At 39.8% G+C, this 27,270-nt stretch overlaps 1 pseudogene; it reads right to left on the minus strand.

Annotated features, from left to right (window-relative positions):
• Positions 1–5,069: 5,069 nt before the first annotated feature.
• On the minus strand, positions 5,070–5,615 carry LOC138173445 (ubiquitin-conjugating enzyme E2 L3 pseudogene; annotated as a pseudogene).
• Positions 5,616–27,270: the final 21,655 nt, after the last annotated feature.

Genomic DNA, 27,270 nt, shown 5'->3' on the forward strand with positions numbered 1-27,270 from the left:
ATGCTTATAATTTATGAGACCTATGTGACCTTGAACAGCTGCCTCAGTTTCCTTGTACATAAAAAAAGAAGGTATTGGATGAGATGACTTATGGAATCTCTTCCATTATCTATATCCATGATCCTCTGACCTCATCCATAAAAGAGGAGGGAAGAAATAAGCATCTATTAAATGCCTACTATGTTCCAGGCATTGTGCTAAGTGCTTTACAAGTATCTCATTTGATCCTTATAACAACCATGAGAGGGAGATGCTATTATTATCCCCATTTTACATTTGAGGAAACTGAGGCAGGAAGAGATTAAGTGACTCATCCAGGGTAACACAGTTATCAAGTGTCTGAGGCTGTATTTGAACTCAGGGTTTCCTGACCTCCAGATCCAGTGCTCCAGCCACCATGGCACCTAGCTGCTTGGAAATAATATTTGCGATACATACTTCACCCAGGCCTTTAAATGCCTTAAAAGGTAAGTTGTTGTTATTCTTTCTTTGCCAATACACTATGGAGATATAGAATGAAATCTTACAAAGCCATGTAGAATCTGGATAGTTTGGGCATGGACTTGTTCTTCAAATTCCAGAGAGTCAGTCACTCAAACAAGGTAATTTTAGGACTCCTCATGTTGAGTAATAAACCTAAAGTATCTGTTACCTTGAGGTGGTAGAAGCTAGAAACTAAATAATTTCAAGAAGGATTAAGATAACAGTGACTGACAGAGTCATGAGACATTATTAAAGAAGACTGGTTTGTTTGCAGGGGTGGGGAACTTTCAGCCTGGAGGCCACATGTGGCCTTCTAGGTCCTCAGGTGGGGCCTTTTGACTGAGTCCAAGTTTTGCAGAACAAATCCTTTTATTTTATTTAATTTTTTGCTTTTTGCATGGGTGAAGGCAGGGAAATTGGGGTTAAGTGACTTGCCCAAGGTCACAGGGCTAGCAAGTGTTAAGTGTCTGAGGCCACATTTGAACTCAGGTCCTCCTGACTCCGGGGCTGGTGCTCTATTCACTGTGCCACCTAACCACCCCAATAAATCCTTTTGCTAAAGGGATTTGTTCTGTGAAGTTTGGATTCAGTCAAAGAGCTACACTTGAGGACCTGGAGGGCCACTTGTGACCTCGAGGCCACAGGTTCTCCACTACTGGTTTAGAGGATATGATAATACCTTACACTTGTATGACGTTTTTGAGATTTGCAAAATACTTTAAGTACTTTAAATACTTCAAGTACACCATCTCATTTGATCCTCACAACAACCCTGTGAAGTAGGTGCTATTATCACTCCCATTTTTCAGGTGAGGAAAGTCAATCAACAAGCATTTATTAAGCACTTACTGTGTACCAGACACTGTGCTAAGTGCTGGGAATATGAAGTCACAAACATGGCACCTTTGTAAGGGCTGCCTTTATTTTCCATTACAGTCTAATGGGGGAGACCGCATGCAAACAGCTGGGAACAATCAAGATATTTACCGTGTAACTGGGCCATCATCTTAAAGAGAAGGCACCAGCAGCAGACATATCTGGGGAAGGTCTGTTGCAGAAGGAGAGATTTGATCTAAGACTTGAAGGAAGCCAGGGAAGCTAGGAGGCAGCACTGAGGAGGGAGAATATTCCCGGCATTTGGGAATGGTAATGGTCAACGAAAAAAGCACAGAGTTGGGGCAGCTAGGTGGCACAGTGAATAGAGCACCAGCCCCGGAGTCAGGAGGACCTGAGTTCAAATGTGGCCTCAGACACTTAACACTTGCTAGTCCTGTGACCTTGGGCAAGTCACTTAACCCAATTTCCCTGCCTTCCCCACTCCAAAAAGAAAACAAAAAACAAAAAAGCACAGAGTTCAAGATGGGGGAGGGGGCTGAGCCAGAAGGACATCATTGAATAATAGAATATGTAGAAGGGAGTAGGGTATGAGAAGACTGAAAAGGCAGGAAGGGGCCAGGTTGTAAAGGGCTTTAAAAGCCAAAGAGAGGATTTTGTGTTTGATCCTGGGGGTAATAGGATCTACTGTCATTTATTGTGTAGGGATATGACATGGTTAGACTTGCAGTTTAGGAAGATCACTATGGCAGCACTATGGGAACAGAAGGGAATAAGCATTTATAGAGCACCTACTGTGTGCTTGCATTTTACAAATGTCTGATCATTTGATCCTCACAACAACCCCAGGAGGTAGGCGCTCTTGTTATCCCCATTTCCATTGAGGAAACTGAGGCAGGTAGCTGTTAAGTGTCTTGTCCAGGGTCACATAGCTAGTTTGAGGTTGGATTTGGTCTTTCAGACTCCAGGCTCAGAGCTCTATTTACTTTGCCACCTAGCAGCCTCTATTTTGGTAGGAAGTTGGATGGAAGTGAGAGGATACTTGCAACAGAGAGACCAATTAAGAAGCTACTATAGTATTCTAGGTAGCAGGTAATGAGCAGAGGGGATATGTATACAAATGCGGCTGTAAAGATAGAAATGACATTTACAGCTGATTGTCTATGTGAGTGAAGAGTGAAGAGTGAATCAATGTTGTGAGCCTGGGAGACTAGATCTCGGTACCAGTACCCTCAACAAGCATAGGAAAGTTAGGAAGAGGGGATGTTTGGTGAAAAAGACGATTCTTATATTGGACATGTTGAAGTTGAAAGCCTGTACTAGATCAAGATGTCCAAAAGGTAATTGGTGATATGAGATTGAAACTCTGGAGAGACAAGAACTGGATATATGGGTATGAGAAGTTTAAAAGGGAAGGTTTAGAGGGAAAGATGAATTCTCTTTTGGTCATGTTGTGTTTGAGATGTCTAAGGCACATCCAGTTTGAAAGGTCCAAAAGACATTTGGTTATATGAAAATGGAGGTTAGGAGAAAGTTTAGGGCTAAACAGATCTGAGAATCATATACATAGAGATGGAAACTGGAAACTAATAGGATCACCAGGTATAGGGGGAAAAAAGAAGAGGCTCCAGGAAAGACTCTTGGAGGACACCCACAATTAGAAAGTGTGCTGTGGAGGAAGATCCAGCAAAGAAGACTGAGAAAGACAGGCACGTAGAGAACCAGGAGAGAGCTGCCAGGAAACCCTGGAGCAGAGAGAGCATCCAGGAGAACGTTATTCCTTCCTCGTTAAGACTTTCCCCATCGTGGTTTTGATATATTGTGGGTAAGCATAGGAAATTACTGTAAATGGGAATTTGGGGGGAGTTTTGCAGAAGACACAGATGACACACAAAGGCCAGCAGACAACACAGGAAAAGTTTAGAAACTCAGAAATGCTTAATCCAAATTTTACAATAAGGTACTATAAACACCCCATAAAGGAAAAAGAAAAAAAAATCAGATTTCTTCTCAGGTATGAAGGGAGGGTCAAAAACATGGGGATTTTCCAGATTGCATGAAGTCCCATCCCTAACCCCTGGGATGTAGAAGGGATAACTATAATTGACTGTGTTAGAACTTTCTTAGTTAGAAGCAAAGTGACTACATAACGTTATCAGTTCAGGGCAGGTAAACGGTGCAGTGGATAGAGTGCCAGACTTGAAGTCAGCAAAACTCATCTTCCTGAGTTCAAATCTCACCTCAGACACTTACTAGCTGTATGACCTTGGGTTTAGCCCTGAACCCTGTTTACCTTAGTTTCATCATCTGGAAAATGATCTGGAGAAGGAAATGGCAAACCACTCAATATATTTGCCAAGAAAACTCCAAATGGGGTTATGAAGAGTTGGCCATGACCAAACAACAAATCAGTTCCCCAAACCTCAACTCTCTCGTCCCTTAATACTTATTCCTCAAAGGGTTGTTATAACAAAAGCACATTACAATCCATAAAGTACTATAAAATGTAAACTACTACCATGGTCAACATTATTTTTTTAGATTAACTGCATTTTTATTCTGGAATTAAACACCAAGAAAAGAACATTGCCATATTTACAGCAGAACACAGAGGATTGTATGTGGAATCGTGACTCTCCATTTCATGCTACTTGCTTTACATGAAAAGGCATATAATAAATTCCTAGGCTATTTTGAAACCATAAGCTTGTCTGGGCTTCCCTGAACTTCCTTCTTTTCTGTGTTTGCTAAAAAATGTTTCAATGCCCCCTTTTTAGCAACACTATTCTTATCTCCCCTTCTCCTCTCCCCATTAATAAAAAAAAATAAAACTGAGACAAACAAAAAAAGAACATCATTGTAACAAATAAACAGAGAAATGAAACATAAAACCCATGCAGTGGCCATGTCCAAAATTATGTATGTCTCTCTCTGCTCTTGAGTCTAAAACCTGTCAAGAGGTGTGTTGCATATTTCATTCCAGGTCCTCTGGAGACACAGATGATCAATGTATCAATCAGAATTCTTATCTTTCAAAGTTGTTTTTCTTTAAAATGTTGGTCCTTGTATAAATTGTTCTCCTGGTTCTGTTCACTTCATCCTCTATTATTTCATACTACCCAGGATTCACTGAAATAATCTCTTCAGTCATTTCTTACAGGCCAATATTATTTTTTTTTAAGAATGGGGTCAAACCCACAATTACATATTCATATACTATAACCATTCCCCAACTCATGGACACCCTATTAGAGTCTAGGGTTTTTTTTTCAAGGGTGTTGCTTTGCTTTCTTATTTCCTTTTAACCCCCCTCCCCCTTCATGATCAGGAAGATTGTTTTTCTTGAGACCATTCCTCTGTGTGTGTGTGTGTGTGTGTGAAAGCAATCCATTTTTGTCCATTTCAGATAAAAGTGAAGTTCTATGGAATTGTTTTTAAAATATTTGATACTGATCTACCATTTGCCCAGTGACTCACATACCCCATAATTGTATTCATAGACAGTCTATATAGGCAGCTATTGACTGGGAAACACATGAAGAATGAGAATAAATCTCTGTGATATTTTAATTTTTTTTATTTTTAAGGTAGACTGAAAAAGTGATTTTTAAAACAAAGAAATCAGAACTACAACATCTTAAATTTTTAATCCTTTCTTTACAGGTTTACCCAGACCACTTTTGATTAAGACAACTGTAGAAAGTTAGTAACTGTCACAAGTTTACACCAGGAGGTGTCCCCTGTCAATTTCCCAAAGAGTTCTGGTTGAGAGCTGTTGGAAATGCATTGTTCCAGGTCTCCACTCACCCTGGTTGGAATCAATCACAGAAGACTGAGTTCGTGGGTCGCTTCTCCCCATATTTCTTTGTAAACTCTTCAGCATTCCTACAGAATGTTTTCCTCTCCTTAGAATACTCTTTGGCTAGGTCAGCCTGAAGGGCATGCTCAGACTGGGAGGTGTTCACTAGTGCTATGAGGGACTAGATGACTTGGTCAGTTTTGGTTGCTGGCTTCCAATTTTCAGCACTAATTACTGGCAGACAGACCTGCCCTTTTTCATTGATATTAGGGTGGTAAATCTTTGTTTCAATAGTGATCTTAGGTGGTTTGAGGGGATACTCTGCTGGGAAGCTGATATCAGTTCTGAAGGCTCCCTTGTCATATAAAGGGTTATTAGGAATGATGAGTCCTTGCCAAATCAGAAAATTAGCTTCATCAATCTGGATGTTATTGAAGTTTTTCATCCCTCACTTACAGATTTCTTCCAATTCCTTCATCAGCCTCCTGCTGGCCGCCATCTTGGGTCTGGTGCGACTGCTGTCCCACAATGCATAATCTCTGTGATCTTTTAGATCTCCCCAACAAGGAAGAGTTTCAGAAGCATTGGTTTGTGAGATAATTAGAATTTGAAATTCTTTTTATTTCCTTAATGGAGAAGCTAACAGGGAGCTTGTTGTTACTCCTTGCTTCTGGTGATTTTGAAGTGCCCTTTTGATTATCCTGTTGAACTGAGTAAAATAATTTTTTCTTCTATCAGATGAAGCTGAAAGTGTTAGCCAACTGTAGGATTACTAGACTATAATTGGGACTTAATTATTTATGTGACTTGAATTAATTATTTAAGACGATAAAGTCGCATGGATGTGGAATTGTGTGAACAAGGCTTGGTCCTCTGCCTCAGAGTCGCTGTTCCTTAATCATTACATTTGTATGTTGGCATAGGTTGTTCATCTGGTAATGACCTGCACTTGTCTTCGGTGTCCTGAGGCTTTGTGCTGGTGTTTGTTTGTCAGCTCTGAAAATACCAATCGGAGAGTAGACATCTTGCTATTTTCCACCACCCTTCGTTTGGCTTTCTGGGGCCACATTATTTTGGCCTCCAATGTGTTGCTGTCCTGCCAAGATTTTATATTTACTTCATCCATGTGAATTGTTTGTGGCTAATGGAGTTCATTAATAAATATGAAACAGCTTTCTCAATGGGGAGGTGGGAGGGAGAGGAGGCAGATCTTTGTGAAAAGAAAAGAAAATTTAATTTAAAAATATGAAAGTCTCTGGCACAGATACATCTTGATGTGAACACTACCCAAACAGCTATTTGGATTTATTTTCTTCATTCAGTCCCTAAGCTAAGCAGAACAGTGAAGTCTAGCTTAAAATATGACTCCTATTCTCTTTGCTCCACAAATGACATGATTCATTAGGCATATTCCTGTGTGGATCTGCGAAATGTCAGAAAGAGAGAAGACATGTTAAGCTTCAGGTCAATATGTTAAGAGCTATTTTTAAAACCCTAATTCATAGACCCTCTTAAATCCATACATGGATCCTGTAGGTGTATGTGACCCCCAAGTTAAGAAAGGGGTTATGGTCTGCACATGAAGAGATTTGCATGCAACTAGGTCACGCAGGGACAGAGCACCAAGCCTTCAATCGGGAAGACTTGAGTTCAAACTCAGCCTCAGACACTAACTGTATAATCCCAGAAAAGTCACTTACCTGTTACCTGCCTCAGTTTCCTCATCTGTAAAATGGGATTAATAATATCACCTACCTTCCAGAGTTGTTGTGAGGATCAAAGGAGGCAATAATTGTAGAGCACTTAGCGTAGTACCTGGGGTATAGTAAGTTCTATACAAATGTTAACTATTATTACACCAGTGAAGTCATGGATCCTTGAAGTACTAAAATATGTTACAGTTATCCCTTTTACATCTGGCTGTGGCACACCTGTGATCTGGAAAAACCTACCTTCCTATCAGAGAAGTCTGAATTTTTTTCTTTTACTTTTATGGAGTGTTTACAGTACTTATTGCAAAATTTGGGTTAAGTATTTGGTCATCACAGGCTCTGTGTTGTCTGTTGGCCTTTGTATATCATCTGTGACTTCTGCATAACTGCCCCCCAAATTCCCATTTAATTTCTTATGCTGATCTGAGATATACTGAAAGCAAGATGGGGAAAGTTGTAATGTGGAAGGGATAACTGTAAATCCAAATCAAAGCAGCAAGACCCGATAATTGACTTCTATAGGATATTTAGAATCCATATTTACATTTCCAGAAAAGTAGAGGCAATCAAAAACCCCATATAATTTAGGGGTTTTCATTCTTGTTTCTCCTTGTGGAATGAATCAGGACAATGGGGAGTGACCACATGTGGCTTCAGTCTCCATAACAAGGAAGTTGGAGTAAAAGGAGACTGAAAAACACTGGAAATGGAAAAGATCCAAAACCTGAAAACTTTGGTGAAAGTAATATGGCCCCTGTATTTTACTGTCTTTCATTAAGTCATTTATTTCCTTCTAAACTTACCTTCTTTCCACACAGAGCTGGTTGTTATCACACCATTTATTCCTGTAAGCTGTCAGCACTAGAAATCTTAACTCTTTGAAGAGTTGTAGAAAAATGTGCCTGTTTAAAGAAATAGATCTCACTTCATTTCCATCCCAACTCTCTCTCTGCTGATGTTTCTCTCTGCCTTTTTTTCCTCTTTCTCTCCATTTCTCTCTGTCTTTCTGTCTCTGTTTCTGTTTCTGTCTCTGCCTTTCTTTCTCTGTCTCTATCTGTCTGTCTCTCTCTTCTCCTCACTGACGTGGTTTAAAAGAGATACCATGTTGAATGTCTCTCAGAATCTTGAAAAAGGGGGGGGGAGGAGGGCAGACAAAACAAAAACAAAAAGCAGGAAAATGAACCAGTGATTTGAGGGTGTTATTTGTTATTTCATAGGTGCAGGAAACAGATGATTAAAGGGTGCAGGTTTTTCCTGTATGCTGCCTTCTGCTCACAGGCTCAAGTTTACATCCCCTGGTATAGCATCCTTGGACTGAAAACTCAGTGTATTCACAAATTACAGGGAGACTTATTTCACAAAAATCTCTTTACAAAAGGGGCCTACTTCATTCTATGTCAGTGGTAGAGAAAAGACTGGGAAATTTGCACAGTTATACTGCTTCTGCCCAAAGGAGGAGCAGAGAGGGTTAATTTCTTTTTTATTCTTCACAGCCAGAGATACCTGAAGGCAGCCCCCTCCCCCCCACCTTATCACCACCACCACCATTACCACCACTACTGGCTTGGCTTTTCTCTGCCAACACAGTGGACACATTCATGCCACTGAGAGGGACTTCTGAAGGGTCCAGATTCTAGGGAGAGTGATTTCAGGGAATGATGTTACTAGAAGCAGGTTTTAACAGCTAGTTGCTGGTTCCAATGTCTAAGCCTCTGTGAAAAAAACCCAGGCTAATCTGCATACCATCACTTCAACACTCAAAAGCATTAGGTATCATCTAACCTGAATTCCCATACTCTTAACATTGCCGAAGTATCAAATATACAGGCTAATTGACATCTTGGTTCCTTAGTCAGTGTGAGAGGAAGGGTTCTGAGTTTTCATGGATTTCCTTTAGTCAAGCTCACTATTTATGAAATCACCGGTGGAGGCTATGAACTTTTCCTCAGACATAGCCTGTATCCTTAGCTTTGTCCACAATTCCTGATCTGCAAAATACCCGAATAGGAATCTAGGAAGTATAACTGGCTTATCACCAAAATTAAGGGTAGGATCCTGAACTGAGGGAAGCCATTTCTGAACCAGAAAGAACTAGACCTCTCCCATGTACTACCTGGAGATGACAAGTGCCAGGGTTGAATTACTGAGAGTCAAAGAAGAGGGTCATCTGCCTCTCTTAGGTGAAGGGTTCTTGCTGGAAAAGCACAGTAATGCTGTTAATACTCGGCACAACCGAAGACTGGAGCTGGTGAAGACTGCACTTTTCCATCGAACAGTGAGCCTGAGAAGTCCATCAGACTGCCCTTTTCGGCAGAGATGTTATACTTTGATTACAGTCCAGAGGCTAAGTGATTTGTCTGGGTCAGCCAAGGAAGCCATAGCTCAGCCACTCTTTGAGGAGCTTCCCAAGAGAAGAGTGACCCATACATTAGTCCAGGGACAAAGTGATCAGTGACTGAGCAAGCTGTGTGGTTCATCCCAGATACAGCTAAGTGACCAATTCAGAGTCTATTCCTTGCAAGAAACAAACACTACTGAACAATGAGATGTCACTCATCCATCACCAACACCCCACCTTAAAGTGAACTTCTTGTGAGAAGAGAGACATAAAGGAGAAATAAAGGACATTAAAATCCCCCCAAAAATATAAAAATTTTCACACACACACAAAAGGAAGGGCTGCATGACTACTGTTACAGAAGTTCCAATGAGATATCTATACAAAGTTTATCACAGAGCTTGGTGGTAGGTAAATGTTTCCCTTTCCTTTCCTTATCAATAGATATAACCCACATTAAAAAAAATTCTTAGTAAAGCTAGGAGGGATGTTCTATAATTTTTTAAGAGTCTGAGAACCACTGTTGTAGAGGAATTCTTGGTCAGGTATGGGTTGAACTAGTCTGAGGTCTGATATTCTTTGTGAACATTCACATGACAATGCAGAATCAGAGTAGGATTTTAGTTTTAAAAAGCTGGACAGGGACTTCTAAAGGCAGATTAGATAAATGAAGCCAGTAACAAAAAGTTCAAGTAAGGTGGTAACATCAGGACAGTCAGACCATGGATGCAATTGTCCCAAGAGAGGGAAGTGTCTTGTCCTTTTCCCTTTGTGTATTGTATGGGAAGGTAGCCCCATGGAGGGAAAATGACTGAATCATGCCTGAGAACAGCAATTGTAACATTAGCTGGTGGTAGACCATGAGGCAAAGTACAGGGAGAATGATGAGGAAGCCTTCTCCTGGGGAGGAAGCATCCCTCCAAAGAAGCATGCCCCCTCATGTATTGCACTTCGGGACAAAGTCTCTCCTCTCTCTCTCTGTCTCTCTCTGTCTCTCTGTCTCTCTCTGTCTCTCTCTGTCTGTCTGTCTGTCTGTCTGTCTCTCTCTCTCTGTCTCTCTCTCTGTCTGTCTCTCTCTCTCTGTCTCTCTGTCTCTCTCTTTCTCTCTCTCTCTGTCTCACTCTCTCACTATCTCTCTCTCTCTCTCTGTGTCTCTGTCTCTCTGTCTGTCTCTCCCTCTCTCTCTCTGAGTAAACATCTGGCACTTTTCCTACATTGCTTTATTTTACAGATGCAGAGTAATTGGCAGAGCTCAGGATGTCCCCAAGCATTTGAGGGACTCTCTCACATGGAAGAGGTATTAGATTTGCTATGTCAGGTCATAAAGATCAATGGAAGGAAGGTTCAGAGAAGCAGATTCTCGATTTGAGGTAAAGCAAATCTTCCTAACGATGAATGTTATCCTAAAGTGGGCTGCCTGGGGAGGTAGTAGACCCTTCTCACTAAAGGTCTTCAAGAAAAGACTGGATGATCAATTGGGGAATGTCTGGACAAGTTGTGATATATGATTGTGATGGAATGCTATTGTGCTATAAGAAATGATGAGCAAGATGATTTCAGAAAAACTTGGAAAGACTTTATATGAACTGACACAGAGTGAAGTGAGAAGGACCAGGAGAACATTGTACACAGTAACAGCAATATTGTATGATGATCAACTGTGAATGACTTAGAAATTCCCAGCAATACAGTGATCAGAGACAGTTCTGAAGGACTTATAATGAAAAAGGCTATCTACCTCCAGAAAAAGAACTGATAGTCTGAATGCAGATCAAAGCATACCTTGGGGAAAAAAAAAAACTTTTCTTTCTTTTTCTTTTTCCCCCCTTTGTTCTGTTATTTCTTTTGCAATATGACCAATATAGAAATGAGTTTTGCATGATTACATATGTACAATCTATATCTAATTTTTTTTGCCATCCTGGGGTAAGGTTGGTGAGAAAGAGAGGAAAAGAATTTGGAAGTCAAAATTAAAAAAAAGTTTAAAATTATTTTGCATGTAATTTGAAAAATTTGAAAACATGTAATTAAAAAAAGTTACAATGTTCTACTGGTTCTTCTCACTTCACTCTTTGTCAGTTCATGTAAGTCTTTCCAAATGTTAGGCTTGGGGACATCTTGAGCTCTGCCAATTACTCTGCATCTATAAAATAAAGCAATGTAGGAAAAGTGCCAGATTTTTACTCAGAGGATTTAGATTCAAATCCCAGCTTTTCCATTTACTACCTTGAGCAAATTCCTTCTCCATTCTCATCCTAGTTATGACTCTGGTGTCTCCATGTGCAAAGCACTATGATGGATATAATGAAATATAAGATATGACTCTTTCCTCTCAAAAGCTAACAATATTAGTTACAGACAAAATTTAGAGTCATGAAAAGATAGTTATCAAAACAAGTTGGTCTATGCTAAGTGATAAATGATTGGTACAGTAGGAACTGAAAGGGGGGAGAGATAGAGAGAGAGAGGGAGAAAGACAGAGAGTGACAGAGAAAGAGAGAGACAGACAGACAGAGACAGAGAGAGTGAGTGAGAGAGAAAGAGTGAGAGAGTGAGCCAGAGAGAGACAGAGAGAGAGTGAGAGAGAGACAGAGACAGACAGACAGAGACAGAGAGAGTGAGAGAGAGAGAGAGAGAGAGAGACAGAGAGAGAGAGGAGAGAGAGAGAATGAAAGAGAGAGACACACAGAGAGACAGAGTGAGAGAGAAAGAGAGAGAAACAGAGAGAGACACAGAAAGAGAGAGACAGAGAGAGAGAGACAGAGACAGAGACAGAGAGGGGAGAGATCTGTAACCTGAGGTGGTTGGGAAGGTTTCATAGATCAGATGGAATTTGAATTGGGAGGCAGGGATAGGACAGCATTCCATGGAGAAGAATGATCTAAGCAAAGAAGTCTTCAGGGGAAAATGAAAACAAGGCAGCTCAGTAGGTAAAGTTCTGGATCTGGGGCCAGGAAAACCTGAGTTTAAATCTGGCCTTAGACACTTACTAGCTGCATGACCCTAGACAGTCCCTTAGCCTTCATTTCCTCAACTGTAAAATGGGGAAAATAAATGGGGATATAGCACTTACCTCTTAGGGTTGTTGTGAGGATCAAATGAAATTATATTTGTGAAGCACTTAGCATAGTGCCCGGCACATAGTAGGTGCTATATAAATGTTAGCTGCTATTACTATTAAATGAGACAGCCTATTTAGCCAGAGCGTCTGGCTGGCACATCTACTATGTGCTACGTACTATATAGCATCTGGTGTGCTATATAAATGCTAGCTATTATTATTACTAAATAAGTAAACCTATTTGGCCAGAGCACAGGGCTGCTTGTCTGAGAGAGGGTCTTGGGGAAAAAAAATCTAGAAAAAGTGATTTGGGATCAGATTGTGGAGATTGTGAATGCCCATTAGATAAACTTTTTGGATATAATCTTAGTAGCCCTTCATATGGTTTATGGAAAGATTGCTAAAAATCCCCTGGGGTCAGGTCATTGCCTCAATAAAAGCACCATTGCAACTTCAACCCAATCCAGTCAGAGAGGGTGGGGGTTTGAGGGGCTGGGTGATGACTCAACAATTACATTTAAAGAGTGTGAACTCATCTTTCCTTTGAAGGGGAAAGGGTACAGAAATAGAATGTGTAATAAGATTTGGCTCCCTCATGTTTAACAGTCTGGGAAATGATAAAAGATGAGAGTTGTAGGCTATTCGATATTTAAGTGAAAAAAGAAAAGGACTGGCCTTTAATAAATGTAAACAGATGTAAGGATGAAGAAAGCAACATTAACGCTGAAGGATGGACCCTCCAGGAATGCATAATGAAGACTTTGAGGTTTGATTGGGCAGGCCAACCTGACTAGGAAAAGGAATTTTACTTTTCCATCTGGTCAGACAGGATTTAGTGAATTCAAATCGCCAAGTTAAGGTATAAGCAGGAAACTTGGGAGGAAAAGAGCAAAAGGGTTAGAATGGACAGGGAGAGCTTATTTTCTAAGGGCCTGCAATAGGTAAATGTTGTGGCAGATGAGTGACTCAGACATCTTAGTGGGATCTTGAGCCCCTTTCAGTTTTTAAAGGTGAAGCTTTAAAGGACAGTTTCCACTGTCTCTACCTAATAGAGTTGAGGAAGTACCAATAAAGTCATGTATAGACCCGATGTCAACCCAGGAGGTGGAAAACACTGAGCAAGAAAATTCACACTGGATAGACAGACCATCTAGATCAAAGGTTCTGAATCATTTTGTGTGTTTGTAATGCGCCCTTTTAACAGCCTTTGGAAGCCCCTTCTCAAAATGATGTTTGTTGCCTATATTCATAATTGAAGGAAATGAGCATTTCAGTTAGAAGTTTGGGAAAATAAAGATATAATTTTTTTCCCCATTCAAGTTCATGTGCCCCCTGAAATTTATTCATAGATCCCAGGTTAAGAACTTCAGTTTTCGATTAAGTCGGGCTTTCAAAATTTTTTTTTTACTTTTATAACTGGGATTCAAGGGCTTCCTGAGTGGAAGAAGGTGGTTTGAAATTATTCACATAATTTTCTCAAATTTCCTCTTGGTTTTGGTTGTGTAGATATCACTTTAGGCATCACAGAATCAAAGACTCACAAAATATTAGAGCTGGAGGGAACCTAGCTAAGAAACCATCTAATCTGTCTGGGTACCTCCAGCAGTACCTCACACCCAGCAGGAATTGCATAAACATTGCTTGCTTGAATAACTGACCAAATGCCTCTTATTCTTCCCAAATCTGCTGGGAAGATGGATACTTGTCAAAATAACAATTTACATTTATGTAGCATGTTAAAAGACTACAAAGCTCTTTGCATAGTTTCTTAGGGATTTTTTTTGGGGGGGGTAAAAGGGAGGAAGGGTTGGGGTAACACCTGTGATTTAGAAAGGAATTGTGATACAGGGAAAGAATGCTGACTTTTGGAATAAGAGAACCTGAGTTCAAAATCCCAGCTCTGCCATTTGCTACTGTCAAGTTACTTTACCTGTCTGGGACTCAATTTACTTATCTGTAAAAATGAAGGATTTAAACTAGGTGACCTCTAAGGTCTCTTGTAACTCTAGAATCTATGATTCTATGTCTTCACTGGGTCAAGGATGCTTATGTGAAAACATCCTCCAATGCTTTTTGCAAGGACAAATGGGCAATACATCTGAAATTTATAGTCTTGGAGAGTTTACCTAGGGTACAGAGAGCTGAAATGACTTGTCCACAAGGGATGGGCAGAAAGTTTTCCTAGGTGTACATTCTTTTGCACAGGATAAGTCCTAAACAGGCAGTCAGGGAGGCTGGAGAGTTAGTTTCCAGGAGCCCTGGATAAAGAAAGGGTGTTCTTTGCTCATGAAAGCTCTAGGTGAAGCTCCCCCATATTTGACATGTTTACACGAATGAATTTTGAACTATTTTGCATCCTCTATATTACTGTCACCACCCCCAACCATAAATGTAATTAAACAAAAGTTGATTATAAAAATGGGACATTTTTCATACTTTGGCTAAGTAATAACTTTAACTGTTGTATTTTGGTCTGTCTTCTACTGTCATTTTATGAATTTGACTGTGTAAGACCAACCGTCTAGAAAGCTACTAATTTTGACTGCTCTTAGGATATTATCTGGTATATAATATTACTTTGGTTATGGCCACATACTTCTAAATGCTAGGCTTCCCTTCAGTATAACTGAGAGAGAGTGGCATGCTTCATCACTCAATTATGGCTACCCCAAATAAAAATAGAATTCTTAAAATTAGCTAAACACTCTTTTTTCCTTAAGCCTCCCACAGTATCCTTCCCTCACCCTCTCAGTTAAGGGCCTGGTCTCAATTTTTTAAAAATAGAGGCCTTTTGCTCTGAGGTTCTTCTTCTCCTTTCTCTCTCACCTCAAAGACTTTTGATTTCATCCTTTATCTTCTTATTCCTTCCTTTACACTAATATCTGATGAAGAGTTGACTCTTTTCTCTCCCCAAACCCAAACCCTCTACTTGTACCCTTGATCTCATCTCATCTTCTCTAGTACATTGGTTCAACTATCTCCCCCCCCACCACCCCAATCTTTAATCTCTCTCAACATATGAGTTCTTTCTCTCCTTGCTATAAACATGCCCAGGTCTCTCCCCCTATCCCCTTAAAAAATCCTCATAAAACCAGATCATTTAGGCAGCTGATGGTGCAATGAACAGAGTACTGGGCTTGGAGTTAGAAACACCTGATCTCAATTCTTACCTTGGAAACTTACTAGCTACATGACCATAGATGTTACTTAGCCTCTCTGTGGCTCAGTTTCCTCATCTGTAAAATGAGGGGTGTTGGATTTTATTATCTCTAAGGTTCTATGATCCTTGACTTTCTCAGTCAAACTCCTTGACAATGTTTTCTACACTTGAGGCTTCCATCTCCTCTCACTCCCTAATAACCCTCAGCAATCTGGTTTCCAGTCACATCATTCAACAAGCTTTCAATTGTCAAATCTAATGGTTTTGTCCTCAATTGCCATCCTTCTTGACCTCTCTTGTAGTATTTGACATTATTGACTTCTATTTGCTTCTGAATACACCCCTTTCACTTCTGAGTTTCTGTGATTCAGTTCTCTCCTGGTTCTCCTCTTACCTGTATGACAACTCTCTCTCACTCTTCTTTCCTGAATCATCATCCACGTTATGCCCACAATCTATGGATGTGCCCAAAGACTCTGTCCTAGGCCCTCTTTTCTTTTCTTTCCATATTGCCCAGCAGATCTCACTCCCATTGGTTCAATGATCACCTCTATGCAGATGACTTCTATGCCATATATTCAGTCCTAATCTCTCTCCTGAGCTTCTCTATAACAGAATGAACTGCTTATTAGACATTTCAAATTGGATGTAGCAAATACATCTCAAAACTCAGCCCATCCAAAATAAAACTCATTATCTTTTCCCCAAACCTACCCCTCTTCTAAACTTTTCTGATATTAAAATTAAAATATCAAAGATTTTTCTAGTCATTAAGATTTACCATGTTACTATTATTTTCAAATGCAGTTTCCAATCAGTTGCCAAATCTTGTCTTCCTTAATAATATTCTCATATTTGCTGCCTTTTCTACTCACACAATCATCCTAGTTCAAGTTCTTATCACCTCTCACCTAGACCATTGCAATATCATCCTATCTTCTCCCAAAGTGATTTTCCCAAAATCCCATATCATTCTCTGATTCAATAAACTTCGGTGGTTCTCTATGACCTCTGTCTGGCATTTACCACCTGGCTACTTCCTACCTTTCTAGTCTTCTTCATCTTAGTCCCCTTCACCCCCTCTAGGATCTAGTCTTACTGGCTTACTTGCTATTTCCCATACTTGCTGCTCCTACTTCCATCTCTGTTGCATTAGCTGTCCATCATGTCTGTAATGCTTTCTGTCTTCACTCCCTCCTCTTGGAATCCTTGGCTTCTTTCCATACTGAGCCCAAGAACTATCCTTCTGCAGGCTTCTTCTCTAAGGTTACCTTGTTTTAATTTTGTGTGTGTATACACACACACACACACAAATCAATGTATAGACATCTTTTGTATATATCGGTACATGTCAATAGTCATTAAATATTTATTAAGCACCTTCTATTTGCCAAGCACTGTGCTAAACACTGGAGATACAAAAAGGGGCAGAAAACAGTCCTTTCCCTTAAAAAGTCCGCAATCTACTGATGGAGACAAAAAGCAAGCAAATATGTACAAACAAGCTAAATACAGGCTAAATAGGAAATAGGAGAGGGAAGGCACTAAAATTAAGAGAGGTTGGGAAAGGCTTCCATAGAAGTGTGATGTAAAAGTCAAATTGAAGAGCATCCATGTGGATTGTATAGAATACTATAGAATTATAGAATTTATATTCTTAGAATACTACAAAGAATTTTATCTATGTTGTATTGTATTTTTATTTCTTTCTGCTGGAGGGCCTTGAGTTTTGACACTTCTACTGCAGAAAATAGATTTTCCTTGTGACTTAAAGGAAGCCAGGGAAGGCAATAGGTGGAAATGAGGAGGGAGAGAATTCTAAGCATGGAGGATAACCAGAGTCAAGAGACGGAGTGTCTTGTTCATGGAACAGCAAGGGAGCCAGTGACACTGGATCAAAAAGAACATGGTGGCAAGTAAGGCATAATGTATAAGAAAACTGGAAAGATATGAGGTGGCTAGGTTATGAAAGGATTTGAATTTTGTATTTGATCCTGGAGGCAACAGGGAGACACTAGAGTTTATGGGGAAGGGTGGTGACATGGTTGGACTTGTGCTTTAGGAAGATCACTTTGGTGGCTGAATGGAGGATGGATTGGAGTGGAAAGAGACTTGAGGCAGGCAGATCCACCAGCAGGCTATTGCAACAGTCCAGGTATGAGGTAAGGAGAGCCCTCTATCAGAGTAATGGCAGCCTCACAGGAGAGAAGGAGACATATTTGGAAGGTGTTGCAAAGGTGAAATTGACAGGCCTTGGCAACCGATTGGATATGAGAGTGGGAGGGAGGAGCAGAGGATGATACCTAGGTTTTAGCTCAAGGGAATGGGAGGATGGTAAAGAGGAGACCCTCTACCGTAATAGGCAAAGTAGGAAGTGAGAGGGTTTGGGGAAAAGATAATGAGTTCTGCTTTGGACAGGTTGTGTTTAAGATACTTACTGGACATTCAGTTTGAAATGTCTGAAAGGCTGATGGACATGTGAGATTGGAAGTCAGAAGAGAGTTTGGGCAGGAGAAATAAATTTGAGAATCATCAGTATAGAGCTGGTAATTAAATCCACGAGAATTGATGAAATCATCGAGTCACTTAGTACAGAGAAAGAAGAGGAAACAGGACAGAACCTTATGGAACACCAGTGGTTAGAGATATGAATTGTGATCCAGCAAAGGAGACTGGTTAGATAGGTAGAAGGAGAACCAGGAGAAAATGATATCCCCAAAACATAAGAATATCAAAAAGAAGAGGGTGATCAGCAGCATGAAAGATTGCAGAGAGGTTAAGAAAGATGAGGTTTGAGAAAAGGACATTGGATTGGTCAATTAAGAGATCATTGGTAATTTTGGAGAGAGCAGTGTGGGTGAAATAAAAAGGTTGGAAGCCAGATTGTAATGGGTAAAGAAAAGAGTGAGAGGAGAGAATGTAGAAGCTACTATTATAGATGGCCTTTTGGAGTTTAGCTACAAAGGACAAAAGAGATATGGGACTATAGCAGATATGGAAGGATCAAATGAGGTTTTGAGGATGGGGACATGGGCATATTTGTAGGCAGGAGGGAAGGTACAGATAGCCAGGAAAAGATAGAAAAGAGGTGATAGAGTGTGAATGGCACAGGGGACAAACTGTTGGAGGAGACAGGATGGAATGGGATCACTTGAATAAGTAGAAGGATTAGCCTTGGTAAGGAGAATGGCCAGTGCATTATGTGAGACAAAGATGAAGGAAGAGAGAGTGGCAGAAGGCATCTGAGTGATAGGAAATGAGGAAGAGGGGAGAAGAGGGAGCTCATGATGAATGACTTCAATTGTGGTAAAATATCAGGCAAAGTTCTGAGCTGAGAGAGTGGGAGGAGGAGAAGCCATGGGAGATTTGAGTAGGGATGAAAAGGTCTGGAAGAGCCTCTGTGGAGAGAACAATAGTGAACTGATAAGGTTGGAAGCCAGATTGTAAGAGGTAAAGAAAAGAGTGAGAGGAGAGAATGTGGAAGGTACTATTGCAGATGGCTTTTTTGAGTTTAGCTACAAAGAGCAAAAGAGAAATGGTAAAGAAAAGAGTGATAAATTGACAATTGATGAGATAATTGATACAATTGCTTTGCAGCGGTGAGACCCCAGTTGAGATTGTATAGCATAAATTTCTAGTGGATCCACTCAGAATGGTTGCATTGTTTTCTCCACCTTTGTTATGAAGCACATGTGTAGTAGTGAAGGTGGCAAGTGGTAGGAGTGATCCAAAGCTAAGGCTTAGCTGGGTGCAATTGGTGATTTGATAAGGGGCCTAGTGACTCAGAAGAGGAGAGTGTACTATTGAATTGTTTCATCAAGGGATCAAGACAGGGAAAAGAGGAAAGAACAGTTAGTGCAAACAGGACAGCATGGGAGAGAATTGAGGAATCAAGGGACTGAATGAAGAATTGTTTCACTTTTGTCTTTATGTCGCCAACATTTATCACAGGGACTGGCACCAAGTAATTATTTAACAATTGCATAATAATAATAATTACTTAACAATGTTTAATAATTACATATTGGTTAATAATGGTATGAAACTATGATTTCAAAAGATGATATATAATTAAAAGTAAGAGTTAAAGGAAATTTTAAAAACCATTTAGCCACAATTAAGTATCTTACTGGCTAATCTTGAATACAATCAATCCTTCCTACCCTAACATTGGTTTTTGCATAATTAGATCTTCCCAGACTTTTCTGAAGAACTTACAGCAATTTCAGTGAATACTGGGGTCCCAGTAGCTTTAAGTCTGAAGTTTTCAGACTTTCCCTCCAGTCAGTGGTATGCAGGCAACACTTCCTTTTCCTAATTTAAGGAAGAAACTGCCTTTCTTATTCCTCTGGGTCCCTAAAGAGAAAGATGATTCACTCAAACCTCCTGTGTTATCTCTTATCACAGCTCTCCCCAGTTTCAGGGGCCAACTCCTTTTGAAATCTTCCCAAAGCCTCAAAATTAGTATTTTCTCCCTTCTTGGATTATCTTGTATTTTGACTGAGCTTTCCATCTCTTCTTCAGGACAGAGACTGATCTTGCTGCTTTGCTTTCCTGTCCTCAAAGAGATTTACACTAGGACAAAATACCTTGTATACACTAGGTGCTGAATGAATGTTTCTTGAATTGAATTGAATGAGAAGGCTTCTATCCAGACAAACACCTTTCCAACTTTTCTTTAAAAAAATTTTTTTTTGAAGGTAGATTGCCTTAAGCCTCTCTCTTTTTCCCAATCGATAATTTAGGTGAGCATTTCGTGAATTAATTTTGCATTCAATTGTTTCATACCGCTGTTTCTTTATCAGATTGAAGTTACAAAACCAAGCTGTATCAGAATTTAATCTTTAAAACATGTTTTTAAAGACACAACAAAATTTTAAAACAGGTTTGAAGTGGTCTCTCCATAAGTTTATTAGAGAATCATGGTTTTAGAGCATGCTTTGACAACGTGAAAGAAAAATGGAACAAATATAAATCCCCTTCCTCTCTTCTTCTCTTTTCTTCTCTCTTCTTTTATCCCACCTTCCCAACAAGAAAGGGAAAAACAAACCATAGGGGCTTCAGAATAGCTTTCATCCCCACAGTGGAATAAAATTACGCTTGTGTAAGAAACCCTAGAGTTGAAAGAGTATAGCACACCTCAGGCCTGGCCTTACATAAATCCAGACTATCAAGCCAATTTGGAATACCAGACACTTTGACAATGCCAGATGGGCCTGGATGTGTTCTGGATATGTTTTCTGCATATCTAGAGAAAGTCTTCCTTTTAGAACTAATGTTTCTAAATTGTAGATTTGTAATGAGGCATAGAAAATACCCAGAGAAAAGGCAATTTGAGTTTCAAAATATCTGAAACCAACAGACATCTTTTTGTATAATCTCGGATTTTTTTTTAACTATGAATTCTATTTCCCACTGATGTGGAATCCAGGAGGAGGACATTAGTTTATAGAATCGCAGAATTGAATCTTGAGAGGTGACCTGAGCTAAATCTGACCTGACCAGAGACCTGAGCAAGATAATTTCCAAAGACTGAGGAATGGTCTTAAATAGTTGCAGAAGGGCCTTTTAGGATACTTTAGAGAAAATTTCCTGAATTTAAGAATCTTGAGGATCCTTCTCCTGTATTCTTAGATGTTTTATACATGATGAGAATGTTTCCGAATGAATTGGTTTTATACAGAGTGTGTTGATACATTCTGTTCTTTCTAATATGAAATGGATAGACACGGAAAGACTACTTTCAAATCTGTTTTGATATAATAATGTCCTCTACTGGCATAACATTTGTCACTTGAGGATCTGAAAATACTTCCTTAATATTCAGAGCAGCTCTGAGAAGAGGGGAGAGTAAGCAAAAACATTTATAGAATTCTGGAATGTCACTCTATTGGCAAATGAGAAATATAATGGGACTCAGAGGTAGAAGGGAGATAGGGGATTTGAATGGGAGAGTTCAGTTAAATTTTCAGGATAAGTGTGTACACCTTGGAAATCATCAAATACTACAAACCAGGGTTTGAATTATAGTTTTGTTAATTGTCCAGACTTAAGAAAATGATGGAGAAAATGTTAGCAATGCAAATTAAACTTAAAAGTGTATTGTGGGTGTGGCTAGCTGGTGCAGTGAATAGAGCACCAGCCCCAGAGTTAGGAGGATCTGAGTTCAAATCCAACCACAGACACTTAACACTTACTAGTCCTGTGACCTTGGGCAAGTCACTTATGGGTATATGTTTGTGTATGTTTGTATAGGTATGCATGTGTGTATGTGTGTGCATATATATATACATATATGTATGTGTATACACACACACACATACACATTTGTTTGTTTGTTTATTTTTCCTGGAGAGTTAGTTGTTAAATATTTACCAGCATGCTGTAGAGAGACCAGGTGAGGGATCATCAACAGGAGACTGCCAGAAGAGGCTTTCACTGAGTCCTGGCTACTGATAAAAGCTGTTTGGCTGAGTGACTTTCTGCTTCTTCCTGGGATCACCATCATCAGGATATTTAAGGGAAATGGACATGGAAACTGGGTGATTTGTTTCTGGAGAATTGACCATGAGCTTTTTTGTAAGTTCATTTGTGTGTGAAGATGAGCAAGAGAGAATGCAAGGAGAATTTTCAGGTATGACTTGGGAGTGTAGACACAGCAGTCAGGTATCTTGGGAGTTCAACCCTCCATATATCTCTCCTGTTTATCCTCCCTAATTGTTCTCCCTTTGGGAATGGCATCAAGGAAGTTGTGTCCATGTCCCTGAGAAACTCTATGTGTGTGTGTGTGTGTGTGTGTGTGTGTGTGTGTGTGTGTGTGTGTCTCATCCTTGTTGTCTGTGGTTCCAGTATCTGGTAAGAGGCTTCTAGCAGAGAGGTTATGATAATTAAGAAAGCTCTCTGCTCCAATACCATGGGCACATCAATCAACACTAGCAATCGCTGAATTCTGACTATACGTGTTACCTGTGGCAGTTTCTACTATAGGTAACATAACAAGGAAGAGGCAAAAATCCTCTTTCTAAGATATCCTGATAATATTTTTTCTGACTCAGAAAGTCTTAGCATTTTTGTTTGTTTTTGTTTTGTTTGTTTGTCTCCCTATCTGTAATGGTAATTTGAAGATCTTTCCTGCCCCTTGTATTTGCAATCAGACAGGTACTTAGCACTTAGTTTCAAGTCAAGTATTAATATCCAGAACTTGTGAATCCCACAGTGGGATGGACTTGGTGATGTAACAGGAAGGGGCAGAATAGGGAGGAGCTAATACCGTATATAAGGAAAAGCCCAACCTGAGAGGACAGAACTTTTGGAAGCAAGCATCTGGAGGCCAGGCTGCTACTGCTAGAGAGAGACAAGAGAACTGAGAACTGAGAAGAACTGAGAGGAGAAATGAGAACTGAGGACTGAACTGATAATTGAGAAGAACTGAGAAATGAGAAGAGAGGAGAACTGGGAGGAGGCATGGCTGTTGTGAAGGTACTTTGTCTGTCTGTTTTGATGTTACTCTGTCAGATTTGTCTGCTAATAGAGGACAATGCTGTTGTTACAGAAACCCTGGGACCTTGCTGTTGGTTTAGAAGCCCTGAAAGAGGATTTTCTTGTTGTATGTTTTGTTTTTGTTTTTGTTTTTGCTTTTTGGAGGGCAATTGGGATTAAGTGACTTGCCCAAGATCACAAGCTAGTTTTTGTGTTAAGTGTCTGAGGCCGGATTTGAACTCAGGTACTTCTGACTCCAGGGCTGGTTCTCTATTCACTGTGCCACCTAGCTGCCCCCTTGTTGTATGATTACAGAAATCTTGGAGGAGGGTCTTGATGATGATTTCAGAGGTCCAGGGACTATACTGATGATTTGTGTTGAGTTCTCAGACCTTGTTGGTAGGTCTGAGTTGATTTCACAGGCAGAAAGTGAATTGATGAGGATGCTGGTAATGTGCATGAATGTTATTGTGCCTTTATTAAGTTTTGTCTTCCCAGGTGGCAGTTGGATAGATTCAGGCAGCTGGGACCATGGAAGAGGAACCATGGAAGCTGAGAACCTGCCTGGAGTCAAGATGAAAAGACCTCTCCTTGGGTATTTAATGCAAACTGAGAAACTCATGACTCACTGTGGCCTAGGGGTGGAGAGCTTTGACCTTTATATTTAGATGATTGAGTTAAGGACTTCTCCAATTAAGAAGAAAGAAAACTTTTTGATCGAAAAGATTAAGACACTGTGACCTAGGGGTAGGGGACTTTGACCTTTGTATTTTGTGTCAATTAAGGAGACTTGCCTCCTTAAGGATAATTGAATTAAGGACTTACTAAATGAATGTTATCTTTGCTTAAAACTATGTGACCACTTTGGTGAAAATTATGTGGCCATTTTAGTGATAAGTTGTTAATTTATAACATTGTGAATACTGTACTTTGATTCCTGTGAATGTTTTGCCTCAGTTTGTTACTGAATAAATAGAGAATTCACTATACTGTGTAATCAGAACCTTGAAAGCTTTTCACAGCAGCGGTCCTCTGGAAAGCTGCTAGTGCTTGGCTCTACACTATCTCACCTAGGCTGGAAGTATAGCAGACATTTACTGCTGAACCCAACTCCTCATAGAAGTTTTAACCTCTTCTATTTCTGTCCTGGGCCCTTTTGCCCCTCCTTAGGCAACTGGAATAATTTCTTTTTCTGGGATCTCAGCATATTGGTGCTGCACTTATTTTGAATAACTGATCAACTTTGGCCCCACTATAGCTAAAAACTCCCAAACTCAAGTGATCCACCAACATCAACCCCTCTTACAGGTGGGGTTACAAGTGTGTTTTCCACCAGGCCTTGGAGAATCTTCGAACTGGAAGGAACTTAAGAGTGAGGTTCTCTCATGAGTTATTAAATCCCATCTATAACGTCCCTGACAGGCAGTGGCACAGTCTATGCTTGAACACTTCTGGCAATGAGAAATTAAATACTAAAAGGGGTAGCCTTTTCTGGTTTTTTGATGGTTTTATATAAATGCTAACAATTATTGTTATTTTCTCCAAGCTAAACATTCCTCATCCTTTTTCTTTTTTCCTCTAATAATTCTCCTTTCATATTTTTTGACCAACAGTCAAATAAAGACATGTAGTTTTGTTTTTTCAGATGATCATTACAGGACATAGTTTCAAGTCCCCTTACCATGCTAATCACTCTACTCTGAACATGTTCCAGTTTGTCCATATCCCTTCAGTCACTGATCCCAGGCAGGAGCTAGAAATCAGGAGCCAGGTGTGGGCTGACCAGGGCAGAAAACACTTTTTGCTTTGAACTATTGATGCAGGTTGAGATTGCATTAGTCTTTTTGGCTGCCATGTCACTTTCCTGATTCCTATTGAAAACTTCTAGTCCATTAAAGCCCTATGTTTCCCTGGTAAAAGACTTGCTGTCAAGTCTTATCTCTCCCAAGATGTGACAGAGAGGTCAACTGACTTGCCCAAAGCCACAAATCAATAAGAAAACATGGAGTCAGACTCAAGTTACCTTCTCACTGACTGATTTTCTATACCTGAGCCACCTAATCTCTTTCTCATAAAATTCAGGGTTGTTTATAATTTGGATGGAGTAAGAAAATTCTGCAGCTAACAAGACAACACTTTTCACCTAGGCATGAAATGAAACATGACTTCCTCAATATTGGCTTGACTTACGTATTTTAATTTTAAGCTGCTATTTGAAGCTGTTCTGCCTCCCTAGCATAATTATGAAATGATGATGAGTCCATTTTTTTTGTGAAGCAAAGACAGTCTTTATATTCTTTGTTTTAAATCCCCTTAAATGTTGTTTCCTTTTGTGGCACTTGTGCTTGAGTGAAATTTACCACTGAGCAGTTGCTATGGTGACCAGGAACTGGCCCAGTGGCCAAACAGATCCATTCCAAATAAATAAACAAATTGGGGTGTAAGAAATATATGGCCACTATGTGTATAACATTGTTTAGTAGTAGGCCACCATATTTTGAAACCCTAGTGACACTTTAAATAGTGTAAGGATAAAGTATTTTTTATTTCATTGGCACAGTAAACTCTTAGATGAGTAAAATCTCTCCACTAATGTTTAGTGGAATTTCTTCGGTAACTAATAGTCTTGAGAGAGCTGTCTAGGGCACTTAGAGGTTAAGTGATATGCCCATGGACTTCAATCCAGGTTTCCTTGGCCCCCACATCACACTGTTTTTAAAACTGTATGATATACTCTTATTGTCAAATTTGAAAGACAGTATATTTTCCCTTATGCAGAATGACCAGAGAATAGTGTGTACTGGCTAATTGGATGACTCAGATTTTTAAAAAATTATTTATACTATTCATGATTACTAATCTATAAAGAATTAAAATATAATTATATATGTATGTATACTATTTAATATGTTTAATACTAGACATGTACTTTATTTTCCTTTGATGATTAATAAAGTGTCAGCAATTTTTCATGCCCTGGAATCATCATGCTAAATATTAATTATCAGTACATGGTAAGTGAATGGGAAAGGTAGAGGAGACTGAATATTTTTAGGTCATCCAGTTTCCTTTTCTACCCATTAGCCCTCTCTTTTGGAAATGGTTCAAATATGCTTATAAATTATGAGACAAAAATCCTATCTTCCTACTTCCTCAAAAAATCCTATCCTCCTTACAACTTCCTCAGTTGCTTACACATTTTATACGAAGGATAGAAGTAATTAGGCCATATATCCTGCATATTCTGGTCCCTGCATCCCCTATCATGGTGGCCATTTAAGGGAAAAAACTCTATGGCAAGGCCAGCAGCTTGGGGTTCCCAGACTCTGAAATTATTTTCATCCCTCAATCATCCCTGTCAGCAATGAGGGCTCTAAGCTTCTATATTCTTTGAACTCAGTCAAACTGAGACCTGTTAAAGACCTTAGCTTGAAAAGGCCAAGGCACCCTCCCAGTCCATCCCACCACCACCCCCGCATCCTGGGCCATCTCCAGTTGTCCTGATCCATATCTGGCCATGGGACCCAGATGTCTCCAGAGGAGAAAATGAGGTTGGTGACTTCACACCACCCTGCCCCACTTAAATCCAATTCATTTGCACGTCATGGTCCTCCTCAAGAACGAAGGCCAAAAGCAACCTCTCACACAAAAACATACACTTATCTCAACCCCAAAGTGTCCTATTAGTACTTTGTTCTCATGGTAAAACACGCACCAGAAATCTGCACTCGGTACAACCACTGATTAGCTTTCTATACTGATACAGTCACAAGATCCAGGGTGGCTTCCAGCTAACCCAGTGCCGCAGACACAAGCTTTTGACTAGTTCTGATGCCTATAATCATCTTCCATAGAACTGCAGATATTCATTCACCTTTCTAATCATTCCTGCAGTGACCAAAGAGATGGGGGAGGCAGTTTTCCTGTATCTGTCCTGTCCTCTCTTCCCTACAAGGATTCAATCTCCCATAAAGTGGAATCTATATTTTTTTCTTAAACAGTGCATGACTGGCTCAAGTGATCATTTAGTGTTAATATTTCTGAAGCATTCTTTGTAATGAGGCAGAGTTAAGTACTAGAGAGGTAGAGCTGCTATATTTTGAAGCACTTGGAGATAGTGGTCATTCCAGGCAGCTGCAGTAATTTAGACAGAATGAGGCTTTATTATATCAAGGCAGATGTAAAATTACTCTTTCGATAGTGTCTCAGTAATACTTTTTTTAAAAAGTCCTCAAAAACAACTTGTCCAACTACCCATTGTAGAGAAATTTCAGGAATCTCCCGGCTCCGCTAATGAAATGTTCCACTCTCCTATATTATTACGTGAAAGGTTACAGGGCAGATAAGCAGGAGGATGTATAAACTTGTTTGGATATAGAGAACTTTTGGGGTCCCTTGGCCCTG

This window comes from Petaurus breviceps, unplaced genomic scaffold (assembly GCF_028583685.1).
Source record: "Petaurus breviceps papuanus isolate PSGF00001 unplaced genomic scaffold, PetGlider_PUasm1.0 582, whole genome shotgun sequence".
Lineage (NCBI taxonomy): Eukaryota > Metazoa > Chordata > Mammalia > Diprotodontia > Petauridae > Petaurus > Petaurus breviceps.